Source organism: Aquarana catesbeiana, linkage group LG01 (assembly GCF_042186555.1).
Source record: "Aquarana catesbeiana isolate 2022-GZ linkage group LG01, ASM4218655v1, whole genome shotgun sequence".
Classification (NCBI taxonomy): Eukaryota; Metazoa; Chordata; class Amphibia; order Anura; family Ranidae; genus Aquarana; species Aquarana catesbeiana.
In genome coordinates, this window is record NC_133324.1 from 597324010 (window position 1) to 597342215 (window position 18206).

Here is an 18206-nt window from a genome sequence, read left to right on the forward strand (position 1 = left end):
GTATCAGCCTTATGATTTTAGATTTTATAGAAAATATAAACTATAAATTAAAGTCAACAAGGATGTTATTTAGGGTTATTCGGTTTTATTTTATGGCCACTTAATTTTTCTCTGGTAACCAAGATACAATCAATATGAAACTGAAAGAAAAAACATGGATCTCTAGGCCATTTTAAAACAAGGAGCAATATATAGCAACATGCAGTAGTGTAGTTTATTATTGAATTCCAAAATCTTGGTTGTTATTTGATAGTAAAATAAAGATTTTCCAGACAATGTGGAGATATATACTGTACAAATACACCAATCAATCACATTTCAGCTTACTGTTGTCAGCACATTTAAAAGTAAGTCCTGACTGGCTCATACAGATTACTGAACTTTATATAAAGTCAATGCATTTTGTGTTTGCTTATTAAATTAGGAAATTAATTATTGGGAAAAAAGCATAAATGATCTTACTCTGTTGGGTGTAGAGTGATGTACAAGGTGCAGTAAGCCATGGCAAGTGTTCAAAGTTCATAGTTACATAGTTAGTCTGGCTGAAAAAAAAACTTCTAGTTTACTAACCAATTATTTAACCAATTTATATTTCAATGATCTGACTTCAGTAACTCAAATCTGATTGGTTGCTAGGGAAATCTACACTTCACACATCATTCACTTCATTAACAAAAACCCCTGAAAGTGTCATTTATAGGCCATATATGAGCTGGGGGTGCATTTATTAATTCTGTGGCTGTACAGTTACCAGTCTACCTTGGATACAGAGAACTGATAATGATTAAAGTGTAACTGTGACTAGGCTATAGACCAGTGATGGCGAACCTTGGCACCCCAGATGTTTTGAAACTACATTTCCCATGATGCTCATGCACTCTGCAGTGTAGTTGAGCATCATGGGAAATGTAGTTCCAAAATATCTGGGGTGCCAAGGTTTGCCATCACTCCTATAGACATTCAAATATTTACATATTCTTAAAAAGCAGTAAATGAGCTTTAAATCAAGCCCTCACTGACCTCATTAACTATGGCACTATGAAGCTTTTCATCCTAAAAGTACCCAGCAGAAGCACTGAAATCTTAAATTGTTAATCCTGAAAACAGTTAGTTTAACTCGCTCATCCCTCCTAGCAGCATTACAGTCTTCTTATCTCTTAATTAACATAGAGCAAGTGCAGGGCAAAAGTAGATTAGAGTGCTGAGAGACCTGACTTGGACAACTTTACTGTTAATCTCTAATTATTTGCTCCACAGTGTTGGTAGCTACAGAGGAGTAAAGGCTTGTTTTTTGGATCACAGGAGTGTAGTTTTGCACTCCTGGGACCTGTTTTTAGCCTGCAGTAGGCTGAAGCCCACTGTTGGCCAACATCACAGAGCTGGTCCAGGCTCTGAAAAGACCCCAACCATATGGTTGGGATCCACCCTGAAGCCTGGACCAGCAGCTGGCTCAGCCTTTCAGCGATTCGCTGTGAGCCCAAGCCAGCTGCTCCCGTCCACTCCACAGCTCAGTGCTCCAGTGAGCATGGGGGGGAGGGCAGAGCAGAGAGCCGGTGACTGACAATCCCAAGCCCTCTGCTCACAGAATGCTACTGAGTGATCAGCGGTCTTTGTTTGCTCGGTTCACAGTGCAGAGCCAGCGGGGACAGATGGAGCATCGAAACGATGCTGTATTCACCTAGGAGAGTATAATTTTTTTTTTCTAAATCCTGAACTTGTCTTTTAAGGCTTGTTTTCTGCTTGTTAAGAATATGTAAACACTAGATTGTCTATAGCTTGGTCACAGGTTCACTTTATGGTCCAATCTCCTAACCACTTTGTTTAATGATAACCAAATGACAAAACTGCATCTCCTGGTTCGACTTTGAAAATTCGGTTAGCAAGACAGATTAAATATTTTAGCATTAATTTTGCTTTTAGTAACAATTTATTCAAATATAGCTTTAAACTGGGATGATAGAGATGATAGATGCAGCTCCATGCTGTGTATCACTACTGCTGTTGTCATATCAGTGTGCTGTATCCACATTTATATTACAATGGAATATTGTATGTTATACATGTGCAATTTTACAAACATGCAAACAATACATACAACCATAAATTTTGTTCAAATGCATGAACCAAAATTAAACTCGGCATAACACAATCATTTCTGCTCCTTCATGAAGCAATTGCAAATTTTATTAAGTGAAGTTGATCTGAAAACTATTTTTAAAAGAAAGTCATCAAACATAAAGTGAAATGGCAAGCTTCTCAGTTGTCTCTTAGTATTGGTAAGGACATACTGACTGTGGAGGCTAGAATGTGCTCCAGGGAAGGGACCCAAAAGACAAGGGAGGTACATGGAGGGGTGGATGCTTAAAGTGGACCTGGCACTAAAATGCCAGATCCGCTTATTACTTATTGCTCCACCCCCCATGTATAATTGCTGCTATACATGTAAAAAAAAAATCACTGGTAGTAAAAAAAATGTAAAAGTTAGTTACTTACTGTGTACCTGGCTTCCACACAGATCAGGGTAATATCACAGTTCTTCTGATGAGGTCCTGGAAGAGTTAAACCACTCTGCAAGAATGTCTTCCCGCAAGATTGGTTATATTCAAGATTTCCATGATCTGGCTGGAAGGACCATAACCCCCTCCAGTGCACCCCCTCCAGTGCAAAAGTGCACAGTGTAAGGTAATTATATCTGCTAACTTTTTTCCAAAAGTGTATATTTTGTGTATAGTTCAGTAGATAATAAGCTTTGAGTGGGCCCTCCTTTCAACCTTTCAACTTGTAGGTTCCCCTGCACAGGGGATGCTTTAGGTCCAATGTATAAAATTAGGTCCAAAGCTATTATTATTGTCATAGAAAGCAATGTCGGCAACAATATAGTTGAAGCATACTGTATATGTTAGTGTATAGTGGTATATAGCAAGAAATAGAAACAAAAAGGGCAGTTTTTGCAGATGCAACCTACTGTAGGCAGCCTTGGAGATGTTCCTAAAGACAGATGTTGACCATGTTTAAAGAACGTGGAGCATACATGATGCATATATTTGAAATAGCTGTCTCCAGTAAGTAACTGACACAGCAGAAACAAAAAAATGGTGACATGGTTCAATGTCTATGAAGGGCTCAAAGTGCTTCTGCATATGGGAAAATAAAATTGCTAATCTTCCAGTCAAAAATAAATAAATAGATAAATACCGGAGTTATGATGGCTGCTGCAATATGCCATAACCCTGGTTTTGATTTTTTGGTCGTGATTCTCTAACCAATAAAAGTGGTCCACCGCTATGCAGACCGGACACGGACACAGACACAGTCTCGCTCTTCTCTATGCAAATGAGATGGAAACAGACCGACTGTCCATCTGATCTGACCTGCCAGATGGATGGGGAATAGGACCACCATCCATCTGTTTTTAGCAGACAGGATCGGATTGGATGGTGGCGGGTGTCAGCAGACATGTGTCCCTAGAAGAGACTGGAGGGTCCGATCAGGTCTGCCTGAAAAACTGGCAGGCGGAACAGATCAGGTTGCCCATGTGATTTGGGCCTTAGTGCATTTACTGTGTGATATTTTACTAATCAGTGTGCCAGCTTTTATTCCCTGCTTTGCAGGGAGAAAAACAACGGCATATTGCTGCTGTATGAAGACAACCCTGTGTTGTTTACCAACACAGGGCTCTCTTCTTCTGTCATTTGCTGAGCCGATCAGTGCATGCCAGTCATAAATCAATGGCCAGGACCCACTGATTGACTTTTTGGCTGCAGCGAATGGCAGCACAGTGTTCCATGTCTGTACGCGAGCAAGCGCAAGCGGACTAAGATGAAACCCGCGATGTACAGGTATGTATTTTTGCCTGTATGAGCTGATCAGCAACACTAAATGTACTGTGGTGGGTTGGCAAGTGGTTTATTCCCAGAAATGAGGCTAATTTACTAAAGAAGTTGAGAATCTTCACTCAAATTGTATAAATCATCACTTCAATTATTCAGTCAAGTGGAAAGCAAATTCCCGTTCTCATTAAATACCCAATCATGTGCTGATGCTTTTCATGTGATTGGGTAAATTGAAGTAAAAATGTTTATACAACCTTTTTAGTAACCTTTTGTAAAGCTACTTCTGCTCTGTATGTCCATATTGAAAACAATATTACACAATTTCACTGTGTCTCTAAGTTGTGCATTGTAATTATCTGGTGCAGAGCCAAAGCTGAGGGTTTTCATAAAAATAGCAGAAAAATGAATCCATCCATGGCTGACATTAGTAACGCTTGACAAAAAAGAGGAAATAAACTGATGATACATTGTACATGGGGTTTTGAAGGATCATGAGAGACTGAAAGTAGCGTTCTCAATAAAGAGGAGTTGATAGCAGGCATTTAATCACATCACTGCTCCTAAGTACAAGCTGAGCTCACTGCTGATGAACTGTGTTCCCCTGAGACTGATATGCAAATGAACAAATGAGTAACAAGTTCACATATCCACTAGCACAGAGGAAACAACGTACTTCAAGTAATTAATGCTGGCTGATTTAATTCACCGAATTAATGAAATTTATTTTCTGAGTTAGGAATTTCCTGTTGTCTGCACCTGGACTGATTGTGCTTAGCATTTACATAAATATGTCTGCAATACTTGAGCTGAATTTAAATTCATTACTACACAAATACAAAAGGCAGAATAAAGCACATATAATTCGTTGACCCAAAAGTAGATTTCATGAAAACTTTTTTTTTAAATAATTGCATGCAAATACCTGGTTCTCATTCTTTAACATTAAGGCTTGGTTCACACCTACAGTGCCTTGCAAAAGTATTCACCCCTTTGGCTTTTTTCATGTTTTGTTGCCTCACAATCTGGAATTAACATGGATTGTTTGAGGATTTGCATCATTTAATTTACAGAACATGCCCACAACTTTGAAGATGTTTTTCTTTTTATTGTGAAACAAACAACAAATAGGACAAAATAACAGAAAAAGTCAATGTGCATAACTATTCACCCCCCTAAAGTCAATACTTTGTAGAGCCAACTTTTGCGGCTATCACAGCTCCAAGTCACTTTGGATATGTCTATTAGCTTGCCACATCTTACCACTGGAATATTTGCCTATTCCTCCTTGCAAAACTGCTCCAGCTCCTTCAAGTTGGATGGTTTGTGCTTGTGAACAGCAATCTTTAAGTCTGACCACAGATTTTCTATTGGAATGAGGTCTGGGCTTTGACTGGGCTATTCCAACACATTTACATGTTTCCCCTTAAACCACTCAAGTGTTGCTTTAGCAGTGTGTTTGGGGTCATTGTCCTGCTGGAAGGTGAACCTCCATCCTAGCCTCAAATCACACACAGAGTGGTACAGTTTTTGTTCAAGAATATCCCTGTATTTAGCATCATCCATCTTTCCCTCAACTCTGACCAGTTTCCCAGTCCCGACTGCTGAAAAACATCCCCACAGCATGATGCTGCCACCACCATGTTTAACTGTGGGGATGGTGTTCTTTGGGTGATGTGATGTGTTGGGTTTGCGCCAGACATAGCGTTTTCTTTGATGGCCAAAAAGTTAAATTTTAGTCTCATCAGACCAGAACACCTTCCTCCATACATTTTGGAAGTCTCCCACATGGCTTTTTCGCAAACTCAAAACGTGCCATTTTGTTTTTTGCTGAAAGTAATGGCTTTCTTCTGGCCACTCTGCCATAAAGCCCAACTCTATGGAGCGTACGGCTTATTGTCATCCTATGTACAGATACTACAATCTCTGCTGTGGAACTCTGCAGCTCCTCCAGGGTTACCTTAGGTCTCTGTGCTGCCTCTCTGATTAATGCCCTCCTTACTGTGCGTCCGTCTCTTGGCAGGTTTGCTGTTGTGCTATGTTCTTTCTATTTGGCTATGATAGATTTGATGGTGCTCCTAGGGATCATCAAAGATTTGGATATTTTTTTATAACCTAACCCTGACTTGTACTTCTCAACAACATTGTCCCTTACTTGTTTGGAGAGTTCCTTGGTCTTCATGGCAGTGTTTGGTTAGTGGTGCCTCTTGCTTAGGTGTTGCAGCCTCTGGGGCCTTTCAAAAAGGTGTGTATATGTAATGACAGATCATGTGACACTTAGATTGCACACAGGTGGACATCATTTCACTAATTATGTGACTTCTGAAGGTAATTGGTTGCACCAGAGCTTTTTATGGGCTTCATAACAAAGGGGGTGAATACATACGCACATGCCAATTATCAGTTTTTTATTTCTGAAAAATAGTTTTATGTATATATTTTTCTAATTTTACTTCACCAACTTAGACTATTTTGTTCTGATCTATCACATATAATTCAGATTAAAAACCATTGAAACATTGAACTGAAGGCTGTAATGTAACAAAATAGGTAAAAAGCCAAGGGGGGTGAATACTTTTGGAAGGCACTGTATGTATTTTTTTGTGCATTGTTAGTTTTGCAGAAACACACTACAGTCCATTTAACATGGTTTCCTATGGGTCATGTTCACTGTGCATTTTATGGAAAGGGCCAGGGTTTTTTTTCTAGTTTTTGGTTCCATAGACTTCAATGGTTTCAAGATATGTATTGAAAAATGCAAAATGCACCTGCAACATGCAAACTGCAACCTGCACAAGTATGAATCAGGCCTAAGGCTCTATTCACACTAATGCGTTTTTTAAAGCATTTTGCAGGAATGCAGGAAAATTTTTTACATGGGTTCCTATGGAACATGTTCACACCAATGCATTTTTTGCCTCTGCATTTTTGGAAAGGGTCAGGGACTTTTTTCCAGCAAAATGCAGCGTTTTGCATGTAATAGACTTCAATGGATCCCTATCAAAAGTACCGCGTTTTAACCACGATTTGCTTTTTGTGTTTTATTATTATTATTATTTTTACACTGTATATAGTTGGTTGCTAAGGAGGGGGTCGGCAAGCTGGCCGCTGCGTCCTTAACAACCGATGAATCATCAGCTGTCAGCGGGCTTCCTCGCTGAATGTAAAAAAAAAAGAATTGCCGGCCCTTGGGTCTAGTATGGATTCAGAGGGGACCCCCTATGCCAACGTTTTTTTTAAAAAATGCAGTTGGGTCCAAAATCCATATCAGACCCTTATCTGAGCATGCAGCCCGGCAGGTCAGGAAAGGGAAGGGACAAGCGAGCGGCCTCCTCCTGAACCATACCAGGCCACATGCCCTCAACATGGGGGGCACTACTTTTTTTTGTGTGAATGGGTTGGGGTACAATGTACCCCATACTCATTCACATAGGGGGATGCCGGGATCTGGGGGCCCCCTTGTTAACGGGGGCTTCCAGATTCTGATAAGCCCCCTGCCCGCAGACCCCAACAACCGCTGGGCAAGGTTTCTTGGGAAGAGGCCCTTGTCCCCATCAACATGGGGGCAAGGTGCTTTGGGGTGGGGGGCGCTAAGCACCCACCCCCCCATGTTGAGGGCATGCGGCCTGGTATGGTTCGGGGGGGGCGCTCGCTCATCCCCTCCCTTTCCTGGCCTGCTGGGCTGCATGCGTTTTTATTTTTTAGTTTGCAACTCTTTTTTTTACATTCAGTAGGGAAGCCCGCTAACAGCTGATGACTCATCGGTTGTTAAGGACGTGACGGCTGGCTTCCCGCCCCCCTGCTTAGCAACCAGTGAACGTACAGCTAAAAAAAAAACACAAATTGCAAAACACAAATCACTGCAAAATCATGTCAAAATCGCAGTAAAAAACGCGGTACTTGCGTTTTGGATGTGGGTCCATTGAAGTCTATTACATGCAAAACGCTGCATTTTGTGGGAAAGAAAGTCCCCGACCCTTTCCAAAAATGCAGAGGCACAAAAATGTATTGATGTGAACATGTTCCATAGGAACCCATGTTTGTGTATAGACATAAAAAAAGATTATAAGTACCTTTTTTCCCATTTTTTATAAGTTAGCACATTCTCTCAGTTCTCAGCTGCATAAGAGCTGGGTGAGGAGCAGTTGCAGACCACTAATCTTTTCAGTGAAAGGCTGTGCAGGGGAGGTGTCTCAAGACAAGTCTGATCATTGGAGGAGAGCAGCCTGAGTTCCCAGCACAGCTAGAGAACTGACCACGATGTGTTCTGCTTCTGGGTGATCAGATTTTAATAGGAAAGCAGAGAGATTGGCAAGAACACCAGGGATTTCACATAAAGGAAGCAATACAAAGAGAACATGATACTTTTCCTTACCAGTATATATTACAGCAGGCACATATCAGGAATATGAAATGTTGGGTTTGCAAACGCTTTAAAACAAAGTTGAAAGCCTTATGCCCTGTACACACGACCGGTTTTGCTGTCAGAATAAACTCTGAAGGTTTCTCTGATGGAATTCCATTCAAGCTGTCTTGCCTACACACGGTCAAACCAAAGTCCGACCAAAGTGCAACCGTCCAGAACGAGGTGACGTACAGCACGTACGGCGGGACTAGAAAAAGGAAGTTCAATAGCCAGTAGTCAATAGCTTCCGTCTCGTACTTGCTTCAGAGCATGCATCGTTTTTGGTTCGTCGGAACAGCATACAGACAAGCGGTTTTCCCAATAGGAATTGGTTCTGTCAGAATTATTTAGAATATGTTCCATTTCTAGGTCCGTCTGAATTTTTGAAGAGAAATGTCCGATGAGGCATATACATGATCGGAACAGACGATGAAAAGCTTCCGTCTGACTTTTTCTGTCGGATATTCCACTCGTGTGTATAAGGCTTTAGGGGTGTATTTAAAAAAAAAAAAACTTAAAAAAAATCGCAAAGCTTTTCATCCATAAAATCTGCATGTCAATTTCCTCTGTGCAAATGGGCCAAATCAATGGCTATATACGCTTTACAAAATAGTAACTATCTTTGTTACTCACATCCTGACAATATTCAAAACTCATTGCATCGTTCATGTAACGAGTATTCTGACCCCCTTCAATTTTTCACTCTTTGTTATATTGCAGCCATTCGCTAAAATTATTTTTATTATTATATTATTATACAGGATTTATATAGCGCCAACAGTTTACGCAGCACTTTAAAATCATTTAAGTTTCATTTTTTTCCTCATTAATGTACACACAGCATATCACATGGTCCTAAGTATTCCGACCCTTTGCTGTGACACTCATATATTTAACTCAGGTGCTGTCCATTTCTTCTGATCATCCTTGATGGTTCTACACCTTCATTCGAGTCCAGCTATGTTTGATTATACTGATTGGACTTGATTAGGAAAGCCACACACCTGTCTATATAAGACCTTACAGCTCACAGTGCATGTCAGAGCAAATGAGAATCATGAGGTCAAAGGAACTGCCTGAAGAGCTCAGAGACAGAATTGTGGCAAGGCACAGATCTGGCCAAGGTTACAAAAAAAATTCTGCTGCACTTAAGGTTCCTAAGAGCACAGTGGCCTCCATAATCCTTAAATGGAAGATGCTTAGGACGACCAGAACCCTTCCTAGAGTTGGCCGTCCGGCCAAACTGAGCTATCGGGGGGAGAAGAGCCTTGGTGAGAGAGGTAAAGAAGAACCCAAAGATCACTGTGGCTGAGCTCCAGAGATGCAGTTGGGAGATTTGAGAAAGTTGTAGAAAGTCAACCATCACTGCAGTCCTCCACCAGTCGGGGCTTTATTGCAGAGTGGCCCGACGGAAGCCTCTCCTCGGTGCAAGACACATGAAAGCCTGCATGGAGTTTGCTAAAAAAACACCTGAAGGACTCCAAGATGGTGAGAAATAAGATTCTCTGGTCTGATGAGACCAAAATAGAACTTTTTGGCCTTAATTCAAAGCGGTATGTGTGGAGAAAACCAGGCACTGCTCATCACCTGTCCAATACAGTGCCAACAGTGAAGCATGGTGGTGGCAGCATCATGCTGTGGGGGTGTTTTTCAGCTGCAGGGACAGGACGACTGGTTGCAATCAAGGGAAACATGAATGCGGCCAAGTACAGGGATATCCTGGACGAAAACCTTCTCCAGAGTGCTCAGGACCTCAGACTGGGCCGAAGGTTTACCTTCCAACAAGACAATGACCCTAAGCACACAGCTAAAATAACAAAGGAGTGGCTTCACAACAACTCCGTGACTGTTCTTGAATGGCCCAGCCAGAGCCCTGACTTAAACCCAATTGCGCATCTCTGGAGAGACCTAAAAATGGCTGTCCACCAACGTTTACCATCCAAACTGACAGAACTGGAGAGGATCTGCAAGGAGGAACGGCAGAGGATCCCCAAATCCAGGTGTGAAAAACTTGTTGCATCTTTCCCAAAAAGACTCATGGCTGTATTAGATCAAAAAGGTGCTTCTACTAAATACTGAGCAAAGGGTCTGAATACTTAGGACCATGTGATATTTCAGTTTTTCTTTTTTAATAAATCTGCAAAAATGTCAACAATTCTGTGTTTTTCTGTCAATATGGGGTGCTGTGTGTACATTAATGAGGAAAAAAATGAATTTAAATGATTTTAGCAAATGGCTACAATATACCGGTAACAAAGAGTTAAAAATTTAAGGGGGTCTGAATACTTCCCGTCCCCACTGAATATTATAACAAGTTGTAAAACTGCTAGGGCAAAAATAGAGGTTTTGTTGTAGACGGACAATCCTATTATCGCATTTCCCGCAAACATATGAAATTACCTCTGTTTATCATTAGAGTTTAATCTGCACTACTTATTTCTTCTATTATTCTGTTTACTCTGTTTCCTCTTCCTATTGAAATTGTATCCATTAAGGCTAATGCTTTTCTAAATATGTAATATACCATTGCCCTAAAAGTTAACACAACATGAATGAAGGGAATACAAGGATTCATAAGAGAGCACCAGTAAGTGAAGCAATAACTGTACAGTGCACTTTATAATCTAAAGTGCTCATTTCACGTTATCACTGAATGGCATAAGTATTATAAATCTTCCTAGTGGTGGTAAAAAACCTTGTGTCCGACTGTGAGATTTCCATATAGACGTCGAATCTAGAGATGCTGATGGTAGGTGTAATTATTGTAAAACAGAAGACACTATTGGGGATGTTTCTCGTCACAGCCAGACAATGCTAAACAGGAGCAGTGAGGCAGATTATAAAAAAGGTTTATTATTAGGGATCTAGTTAGAATTTTTTTCACAGAGGTATTCAATTTTAACCAAGGATTCAGATTTTTTTCCAACTGAATCTAACTGGGAAATGTTTGAATCTTGGGTGAATGCTGTGTGAAACATGTGTGACAATATCAATAGATCCAAACTAATCTATGTTCACAATTTCCTCCATATGCTGCTCAGAAGTAGCACTGCAACAGTAAAAAAACCCTGCAGTGACCACTTTTTAAAGCAGATGTAAATGTAGCTGTAAAAATAAAATAATAAACATGTTATACTTAAACCGATCAGCCATAACATTATGACCACCCACCTAATATTGAGTATGGCCCCCTTTTGCTAAAACAGCCCTGACCCATTGAAGCATGGACACCAAAGTAACATCCACATGAATGGCAGGACCCAAGGTTTCCCAGCAGAACACTGCCCAAAGCATCACACTGCCTCTGCCGACTTGCCTTCTTATGCCCCGTACACACGGTCGGATTTTCTGACGGAAAATGTGGGATCGGAGCGTGTTGTCGGAAAATCCGACCGTGTGTGGGCTCCATCGGACTTTTTCCATCAGAATTTCTGACACACAAAGTTTGAGAGCTTTCTATAAAATTTTCCGACAACAAAATCCGTTGTCGGAAATGCCGATCATGTGTACACAAATCCGACGCACAAGGTGCTACGCATGCTCAGAATAAATTAAGAGACGAAAGCTATTGGCTACTGCCCCGTTTCTAGTCCCGACGTACGTGTTTAACGTCACTGCGTTTAAAACGATCGGAAATTCCGACAACTTTGTGCGACCGTGTGTATGCAAAACAAGTTTGAGCCAACATCTGTCGGAAAAAAAACATGGATTTTGTTGTCGGATTTTCCGATCAATGTCCGACCATGTGTACGGGGCATAATACCGCATCCTGGTGCCATCTCTTCCCCAGGTAAGTGGCGCACACGCACCCGGCCATCCACATGATGTAAAATAAAACACGATTCATCAGACCAGGCCACCCATTGCTCCATAGTCCAGGTCTGATGTTCTTGTGGCCATTGTAGAAGCTTTTGGTTGTGGACATGGGTCACCATGGGCTTCACAGCCCTATACACAACAAACTGCGATGCCCTTTTATTTTCTGCTTTCATCACAACAACTTCATGGGCAACATGTTCACTTGCTGCCTAATATATCCCACCAATATTCAGATGCCATTGTAACAAGATATTCCCTTGACCTGTGAGTGGTCATAATGTTATGGTTGATCGGTGTATATGCTCTGTGCAATGGTATTGAAGAGAGTGGCCTAAACCTCCTCTTCTGGGGTCCCCAGCCAGGGCTCGCTCCAGTTTTAGGTTGTCTGCATCCAAAGACATACACATCATGGCTTGGTGGCCCTGCTCCCTCTTCACAGGATTTGATTGACAGCAGCAGAAGCCAATGGTTCCCACTGCTGCCTTTGTGTACTGTGAGGAGAGGAACACAGACCAGCCTTGCTGCAGGAGGGCACAGCGCTGGGTCGAGACAGGAACGTATGTAGGGAGGTGAGAGGGCGATACAACTAGTGGGATAATTTTTACCTTAATGCAGGGAATGCATTAAAGCGGTAATAAACACCACTTGGTCACTTGTACCATCAGATAAGCTTATAATAAAGCTTACCTGCAAGTACAAGGAATATCTCCTAAACATGCACGATTTAGGAGATATTCACTACATCTGCAGCGGGTAACGTCACCGTCGCATAAGCACTGTGCTTTGAAGGGACAGCATGTTGTTCCTTCAAAGCGCTGTGCCATAACCGTGGCTCCTATGTGCATGTGTGGGAGTAACTTCATGGTGGCTCACCATTCAAATGACCACAGCCTGTGAACCCGGAAGAAAAACTGGGTGTAAATGGAAGCCCTGTCAGTGGTGACAGCACACAGCTGGAGGGCTTCGTTTTAAGGTAAGTTACAGTACTTTTTGGTATTTTTGGGGGAAAGAGGGTTAGGGCCAGGACACCCTTAAGTAGCTGTAAATTCAATTGGCAGACTCCCAGACTTCAATAGGAGGACAGCTGTACAGGGAAAGGCCCCAGCTAGGCACCACACCTGCAAGTGCTCCCGGTCTCTCACTAGACCCTCTGATTCACTGACTCTGAATCCCTTGAGCTCCGGCTTACGATCGGCTTTTGGGTGAGGCATAGGTGTAGTAGGCCGAGCTTTGGGGACCCATCGAGTCCCTTGATCCTCTTCAAAGGACCTGGCAATGATAATCAGCGGAGCTGCACTGGCTGACACCATAATCTCCACACTTGCGGTAGTAGTAGCAGGTGTTTCATCCTCTTGCACATTACTAGTTAACTCTTCATCACTCTCTCCCCATTTCCCTGAGTAAGACAAAGTGTCCAAGAAGAGTTGCGATAGTCCATCAGACGGAATATCCGAATCGGAGATGGTCGAGCACTCTTCGGCCGGGATATAATTGCGCTTGGCTCGCGCTATGTCTGGCACCTCTATGACATCCCCCTTCATAGCCACTGGTATCACTTCCCCCACAGGCACACCACGCTCACTTCTCGCTGACTTACCCGGTGCTTTTCTCTCGGGTGGCTCAGACATCAGTGCGAGTACTTGGGCCCGACCTCAGCCTCTAGGAGCAATCGGTGCGCTGGGTCCTGGGGTAGTCGTTGCGGCAAGGGTAACAGCCTCCTGCTCAACTTGGATGACCACCGACGGGCTTGGGGCATCACTCTTTGATGGGAGGGCAACATTCTTATCCCAATCGACTTGTGGTATCCGCGGAGGTAGAGTTGGAGGGACGACCTCAACAGATGCTCTCCATAGTGTCCACAGACGATCCAAGGCCTCAACTGCGTGGTCGGGCCAGAACATTTTCCACAAATCAGTCCTAGAGACTCGTAGACTCCAGCCGTATAGAGGGCAAGCTCGCCCTTCGATGTATACCGCACTCCAGTGTCAGTCAGGACTGGTTTTACATAATTCGAACTAAAACCAACACCCGGAGCATACTTTCGCCAATCTGCCATCTCCTTCACTAACTCACAATCAGACACACCTAGCAGCACTTCCTTATCCTCCATTGCAGAGCGGGGACTCCTCCCCCTGCCAATGGATTGGTGCAAAAGTTCTTTGGGATCTGTGGCGCCCGCCTTCTTCTTGCCGCAGCTCACCAAAACTGTAATGGAGTCCATTTTGGAGTCCGTATTAACCCTCACAGCGCTGGTGGGAAGTGTCAAAAGACCAGGCTGATTTTTTTCCCCGAGCAATGAGACTTGGTGGTTTTTCCCCACATTGATAGTACACACGACAACACAGTCTATAAGAAGGGTAAATGTGGGGCGGCACAGTGGAGCAGTGGGTAGCACTCTCACCTAGCAGTAAGAAGGGTCGCTGGTTCGAATCCCAACCACGACACTACCTGCCTGGAGTTTGCATGTTCTCCCTGTGTCTGCGTGGGTTTCCTCCGGGTACTCCGGTTTCCTCCCACACTCCAAAGACATGCTGGTAGGTTAATTGGATCCTGTCTAAATTGGCCCTAGTATAGGTATGAATGTGAGTTAGGGACCTTAGATTGTAAGCTCCTTGAGGGTATAGGGACTGATGTGAATGTATAATATATATATATGTAAAGCGCTGCGTAAATTGACGGCGCTATATAAGTACCTGAAATAAATAAAATAAAATAAATAAATGTTACTGGCCACCTTCCCATGGAGCCAGATGAAATCCCAATGGAGCTGAAGCCGGTTGCTATGGGCGACTGCTGCAAGGACAACGCCTTAGCCCCACGTTGGGCACCAAATGTAGCAAGGTCTTTGCCCTTGTCCAGTCTAATGAGAACTTTCCACGCCAAAGATAGCTGACATCCTTCTGTATGTGGTGGGTTGAGAGGCATAGTGGGTGCAAGATGACAAAGTTATTGGGCGCCAGACACTTCTTGGATGTAAAAGAGGTTTTATTTCTCTTAACAGTCCTTTTTGGTATTTTTGGGGGAAGGAGGGTTAGGGCCAGGACACCCTTAAGTAGCTGTAAATTCAATTGGCAGACTCCCAGACTTCAATAGGAGGACAGCCGTACAGTTAAAGGCCCCAGCTAGACACCACATCTGCAAGTGCAGAAATGCTGTCTCCAATGGAAACAGTCTTTAACAGTTCCCAACTCAAATGGAACAGTTTGTTCAGCTTCACTACAACTGCCTCTTGTAGTTCTTCAACACTGAGCTCCCAGTCTCTCACTAGATCCTCTGATTCACTGACTCTGAATCTCTTAAGTTCCTCCAATCTTTGCGGTGGTATCTCCCTCAAGCGTCACCTCCGCTTCCTTGCTGGGTCCCTAGACTGGCACTCCAGATACTTCTCAAGCTTCACCCCTGCTGACCAGCTCAGTCCCTAGCTTGACACACAAGGCTGCTCTGCAAGCGTCACCTCAGCTAGCTTGGTCCCTGACTTGATCATCGCCTGAAGTTTCCTGATTTTCTACCGTGCCCGTTCGGTGAGAATGTTGCTCCAGTACTTGCTTCAGTTAATCACTGTGGTCTCTGGTAATGAGGTGGATGGTACCTTTGTGGCGACAGCTTCCCTTCTACCTCAGACCACTGACAGGTTCTCCGGCCGGCAGAACTGCCACTTCTGGTTGGCTGCAAGCCGCAATCCCAACCCTGTGCTGCTCTCTTACTTCTGGATAGGCCCTCACACAGCCTAGCAGCCAGATGCCCCCGGGATAGGCCCAATCTCTGGCCTAGCAGCCCCAGGCACATGACACACGTCCACCCAGACAGCCCTCCAGGTGGCACAGAACATAGATCACCTGACTCCACCCGAATATATAGGTTCTCCCAGCAGGCCAAGGGATTCAAGAAAACCCCTGCCCATTGACTGAGATACCCCACATACCCATAACTTGACCTTGGGTTGCCCTTCTCATATCTAGTACCACCAAGTACTCACCCACCTAGTGGTAGAAGAGAAAAGTGCAACAAGGCCAAACTAGGGAGAAATCAATAGCTCTCTATCAATCAACCAGGATAACTACTCCTGGCAAGTAAATTTGTGAGGAGCTCCCTGCCTTATCTACAGGGTGCTACACTAATTTGCTTGACAACTGTCCCCCAATATTTCCTGTATTCCCTGCTGTTACAAATTTTTCTGAAGTAAACCATATAGGAATGTAGCATTCTCCAGCTGTCCCTTTGGAAAACTGGATACTTTTCTTTTGCACATAATGGGAGCCATAATAAGCAGGCATGAGCAAGACTGAGAATTCCGTGCCGTGGAAATGTCATCGTTTCAGAAAAATGCATTGGAATCAATAGGGAAGGTGAAATTAAAGTGATACTAAAGCCTCAATTTTCTTTCTTTAAAAATAACTAACATGTTATACTTACCTGCTCTCTGTAATGGTTTTGCACGGAAAGCAAACCCAATCCTCCTCTTCTGGGGTCCCTCGCCAGCACTCCTGGCCCCTCTCTCCTGTTGAGTGCAACTGTCACTTTCCTTGTGAGGGCCAGAGACTTACAAGGTTACAACCGGTTGAGGGAACATCATATGCATTGGGCTGTGCTGGGCAGCCTTTCCCAAAGCAGCCCCATAGCATAGACAAGGCATTTTGCCTTGAGTGCTATGAGTTCAGTTCACACCACCATTCTGCAGGTGTGTGCTGAAAAAAGTAGGGCATGCACTATGTTTTTTTCAGTGAGCATGTGTTGCAGCACAGTATGCCACGTTGCAAACCACTGCGGTGAATAAAGATGAATGACATTGCAATAAAGCTAAAAGAAACAAACATAAACAGTGGCACAGCTCCCAGACAGCTTCACAAAGCACATCAGAGGCCATGTTGGTATGAACAAGCCCCCAGTCAGCAATCACTGGGAGAGGACAGACTAGAGAAATGCTTAGTCTTACCTGCAACAGACTGATGATATCCTTCTCCCAAGATTCTCCTCTCAGATCTACTATGCACTGTCACTTGAATACAGCTCAAAGTATCCTTTTAATGATAAATATTAAAGGGTAACTCCACTGTTCCTGAGAAAAAAAAAAGTCCACCTGGGTCATCAATGTACATTGCAGTGATTTTGAATATAGTAGTGAAATGATTGGTATTGGACTATATAGGCATTGAGATACACAAAAATTACAGTATAGAAAGAATTTATTTTATTAACAAATTGATTAAAACAAGCACAACCAGACAGAGACTATTTAAAAAAAAACTTTGCAAAAGTAAAGATCGCCTATATGCTTTTGACAACACAAAACCCAAGCATCAAGAGGTATAATCCTGACTGATTAAGACAATGTCCTTGTTGAAGTGGATGTCCTTGTTGAAGTGGATCATAGTGTACAGTAGTTTGGCTCTACATGTTACACGTGTAAACGCTTCTTCAGGAGCTTAAGCATGCATTCTATATAAAATGAAAAAAACACAACAATGAATCATTAAAACAACAGACTGGTGTACATCAAAAGCCAATATAAAACATATACAGTATTAATATAGCATATGCTGGCTGTTTATCGACCCTAACACATAATGCTTGCTACATCTGCTTGATCCTCTGCTACCAAACCTCTGCCTAAACTTTAACTACTCTTTGCCTGATGTCTTTGATGTACCTGACTTGCTGTGTATAACCTGGCTTGCCTCACTCTGCACCAGTCTTCTCAGCCCCACAAGCCTTCACTTATCTGCATCCACAGTATCCGGCACCTGCATCATCTCTGCATCCGCAATACACCTGCATCCACAACTAGCCTGCATCCACAGCCAACCAGCACCCGCTTCTACTGCTGTCGTCTGCATCTCCTACCTGCCTGCTAACAGAACACCGCAGGCACTCCTACCTCACCGTGGTCTCGCAGCCGCTGTTGCAACCTCAGTGGTCCTTGAACCGGGGCTGTAAGAGAGGCCTCCCTCTGCTCGTCAGGCTCTACTTGAAGATACATGGCAGTATCAGTCAGCCATGACTGAGCCTGCTAGAGGACCCTTTCCCATGGATGAGATTTGTCAACATCTCTCCACCCTTACACAGGCTGTCAAGTCCCTACAGGATGGCTATGTGCAGCTAGAGGAACGGGTGCAGTCACTAGCTACCTCAACCAGCCCTCCAGCATTTCCGGC

At 43.3% G+C, this 18206-nt stretch overlaps 1 long non-coding RNA gene across 2 annotated transcripts in view; it reads left to right on the forward strand.

Moving 5' to 3' along the window:
• LOC141107569 (uncharacterized) overlaps window positions 1-18206 on the forward strand; it is a 180803-nt gene that overhangs the window by 84064 nt on the left and 78533 nt on the right. For both annotated transcript variants that reach the window (XR_012235933.1, XR_012235938.1), the window contains exon 3: window positions 2516-2682. This is a non-coding gene — a long non-coding RNA (uncharacterized lncRNA). The remainder of the gene's footprint in view (window positions 1-2515; window positions 2683-18206) is intronic.